Consider the following 3,879-nt stretch of genomic DNA (forward strand, 5'->3'; position numbering starts at 1 on the left):
CTCAGTTTCCTCATCTGAGGAATGGGGGCGATGGCCCCAGCTGCTGGGGTCTTGGGCAAGGGCTCAGGGAGATAATGTGCCAGGTGTTCTGCGTGGAGCTGGGCACAGGATGTTTTTGGCTAACCAGGATAGCCTTACTTAGACGACACTCTCTATGGGCCAAACACGGACCAAGGGCTTTCCACTCATTCACTCCTAACAATGACAGTCCCACTGGGGAGGGCTAGGATCCCCATCTCACAGACGGGGAAATGGAGGCAACAGCACAGCTCAGCTAATTATTTGTTCCTGTTCCAGTCATTCTGATTATGGGTTAGCCCAGGGCCTGCACAGAGAAGACCCTCAAAAAGGATTTGTTGAATCAGTGAACGCATCTGGAAGGTCGGTGCCGGGCAGGTGTGGGGGCGCTGGGAGGAAGATTGCTGTGTACATGTGTAAAGCTGTGTGGAGTGGTGTGGGATTCTGAGCGTGACTGTGGGCCTGCGTGTAACTGCGTGTAACAGTGTGTGAGACTGTCCAAGGACTGCAGATGGTTGCATGTGTGAGGCTATGTCCGTGTCTCTGTGACCTTAACTGTGTGTGACAGTCACACATTTTCTCCCTGAGTCCTTGCCCAAACGCCCAGTGGCCACAGGGGCTCTGTCAGACTGACTGTGTGTGTGTGTGAGTGTGTGTCATGGCCTACACACGTCTGTCCGGGCCCAGAGGGACACTTGGTACCCTTCCTGGGATGGCTGGTGGGCCCGGAGGCTACCTCAGGGCAGGACAGGCAGGTGCAGAGGTGAAGGGGTCAGAGTCCCCAACCTCCCCTGCCCAGCCCAGCAGACAGACCGGCAAATGGAAAAAAATGTTCACACCCGAGGCAAGCTGGTGGCTGCCCCACCAGGGACTGCTCTGTGCACAGAAAACAAGTTCTTCTGGTATCAGCTTGGCAGGAAGTGGCTTTTGGGTGGCAGGAAGCTGGATTCAGCTCGTATCAGCCCTGGCCGAGGGGCAGGAGAGCAGTTATCTGGGGTTAAACAGAGTTACCGAGAAGTGGAGCCCCCAACACGCCATGCCTGATAGAGTTGAGGGCACAGCCCGCCCCTGATGGCCCTTTGGAATGATGGGTGGATGGTCTTGTAAAGATGAGCCCCAGGCCCCAGACAGGGCTCGTTGTCCACCTCTCATTTACTCCCATTTAGAAGATGTGCAGACTGAGACTCTGAGAGGCAATGACTTTTCCAAGATCACCAGTAGAGAGACAGAAGGGAAAAAGACTGCAAGAAATTTACATCTAGAGACGAAAAAGGCAGGACAGAAGAGCAAAGAGAAGAGGAGTGATGGGACAGGATGGAGCTAGGAGTCACATGAATGCAGACAGCAGTGAAGCTGCACCATGGGAAGGCCTGTGTGTGCCCGCCATGTGCAAGGTCATCACGTGGACGTCACAGCTGACCTTGAGATCCTGAACCCATTTCCCAAATGAAGGGAGTGAGACTCAGAGAGTCTCACTGGCTGAGCCAGGCCTGGAATCCAGATCTGATTCCAAAGCCCAGGTTCTTTCAGGTCATGCCCCCACGCCCAACTTCCAGGGAAGGGAAGTGGCTCTTCTAAAACGGACACCCAGTTCCACTAGCTGCTTTCCTGGGTGCTCGGTTGAGGAATTCACTCAGCTGGCTTGTGGAGAGCCAGGGTTCAAACCTAGGCAGGATGGCTGCAGAACTCACGTGCTTAACCACGTGACAGGGTGTGCCCAGCGCTTTGCTGGAGCAGCCAGAGAAAGCCATGGCCCTGCCCTTGGGCTGGGACCCAGAGGGTCCAGCCACTGGAACAAAGCCCTACAGCTGGCAAGAAACTGAGTCTCCCAACGCTCAGCCCTAGACACTCTGTGCCGCCCCCCACCCCACCCCCACTGGAGCCCCTGGGCACTGGGCTCTGGTCCTTCTGCTCTCATCCCAAAAGCAGCTCTCAAGCTGTTCCCTGGCTGAGATGCTGATTTGAAGCTCGGTTTGCATGTCGTTTGCACATTACTCAGTGTATGTCAGAAGGTACGAACATCTCCCTTTCCGGGAGAGGGCTGCCGGGCCCCCCTGCCCTCCTCCAGACAGCAAAAATGCCAGCCGGCTAGACGGGAGCGACGCCCTGGCCTCTGACGGCACCCGCCTGCCGCTGCCTCCCCCATTCCCTCCTGGAGCCAAATTTAGGCAGCTCTGCTACTGAGAGATGGGGAGAGCGGAGGCAGGAAACGGTGAGGTTGGAGGCAGCCTGGCCTTGGCCCTCCCAGGGTGGAGCAGCCCCAGGGGTGGCCCTGTCCCTAAAGCTCTGGGCACAGCCTCCCCCCACCCCTCCTCCCACTGGAATGCTGGCGGGGTTGGGGAACACTGGGTTCTCAGCTGCAGCCCAGGGTGCTGGCTACCCCAGCCATGAGGGAGGAGGGAGGGAGGGAGCGAGGGAGGGAGGGAGGAGGTCATGGCCGGGGCAGTGGGGAAGGGATCAGATAGCCTCCTCCTGCCCCAGACACCCGCCGCCACTGGGGACACAGAGCCGGCTCTGCTTCTTGGACACTTCCTGTCCCTCCTTGGTGTGTACCCCCCAACCCTGGGACTGATTGTGGGTAGGGGGCAGGGGGCACAGCCAGGCCTGAGGGGACTGAACCCTCCCTGTCCCCCAAAGGCTCTCCCAGGCCATCTCTGACTTGGGCCAGCCTTGCACCTGAATGGTCTTGGTTCCCCTACCTGGGAAATGGAGGGAGTGGCCTAGAATGACTTCCAAGCAGCTTCCTGCACTGACAGCAGGAACTTCTGAGAGGCCTGACAGAAATGAGAGTTGTGGGCCAGGTGTGGTGGCTCACGCCTGTCATCCCAGCACTTTGAGAGGCTGAGGCAGGCGGGTCACTTGAGGCTAGGAGTTCAAGACCAGCCTGGCCAACATAGTGAAACCCTGTCTCTACTAAAAATACGAAAATTAGCCAGGCATGGTGGTGTGTGCCTGTAATCCCAGCTACTTGGGAGGCTGTGGCAGGAGAATCGCTTGAACCCAGGAACCAGAGGTTTCAGTGAGCAGAGATCACACCATTGCACTCCATCCTGGGCTACAGAGCAAGATTCTGTCCCCAAAAATAAATAAATAAATAAATAAATAAATAAAAAAGAGATGCAGATTGTGGCAGTGGCTTTAGGCCTAGAAACTTCTTAGATTTCTCAGGTATAGCTAGGAGAGGCAGCTACTCACGATGCTGGGACAGAACCTGCGTGGGCTGAACTGTGGAAAGGAAGAAGAGGTGTGGGCTGGATTTCAGCCACCACGAATCCAGGGGTGGGACTAATGGAGCCCAGTAGTTGGGATCCTGGGGTCTGAATCCCTGGATTTGAACCCCGGCTCTGTCACTCTGTACCTTGTGACTGTGGGCAAATTGCTTCAGCTCTTCTGTGCCTTCGCTTCCTCACCCTGGGGCAACAGATCTCTCGTTGCTGTTGCGAAAGTGAACTGAGGCCATGAGTGCTTGGCACACAGTAGGTGCACCGCGACGCCAGCCACCGGTGTGACTGTTTTGCCTCCCAGGACGGTTAGGAGGCCCCGGAGTCACAGCAGATGTGGATGTGGACGCGGTGGGAGGCGCTGTATCTTGGTTGTTAAATGGGCATAGGGATGGGGGGTTCAAGTCTGCGTGACCCTGGGCAAACGGCCACACCCCGCTGCGCCCTGGGCGGGGAGCAGCAGAAGCGCTGACCGCGGAGGGTCTGTGAGGATTACGGGAGATCAGGCTTGGCACGGCGCCTGGCACATAGCGGGCGCTCCCTGAAGGAGAGCTGGCAAGATCTAATGGTACCGCCCTGCACAAAGGACAGGTGGGCAGCGTCTCGGGGGGCGGGGCAGGGCAGGTGCGCCGGGAGCGGG

Source organism: Mandrillus leucophaeus, unplaced genomic scaffold (genome assembly GCF_000951045.1).
Source record: "Mandrillus leucophaeus isolate KB7577 unplaced genomic scaffold, Mleu.le_1.0 Scaffold206, whole genome shotgun sequence".
In the NCBI taxonomy this organism is placed as follows: domain Eukaryota; kingdom Metazoa; phylum Chordata; class Mammalia; order Primates; family Cercopithecidae; genus Mandrillus; species Mandrillus leucophaeus.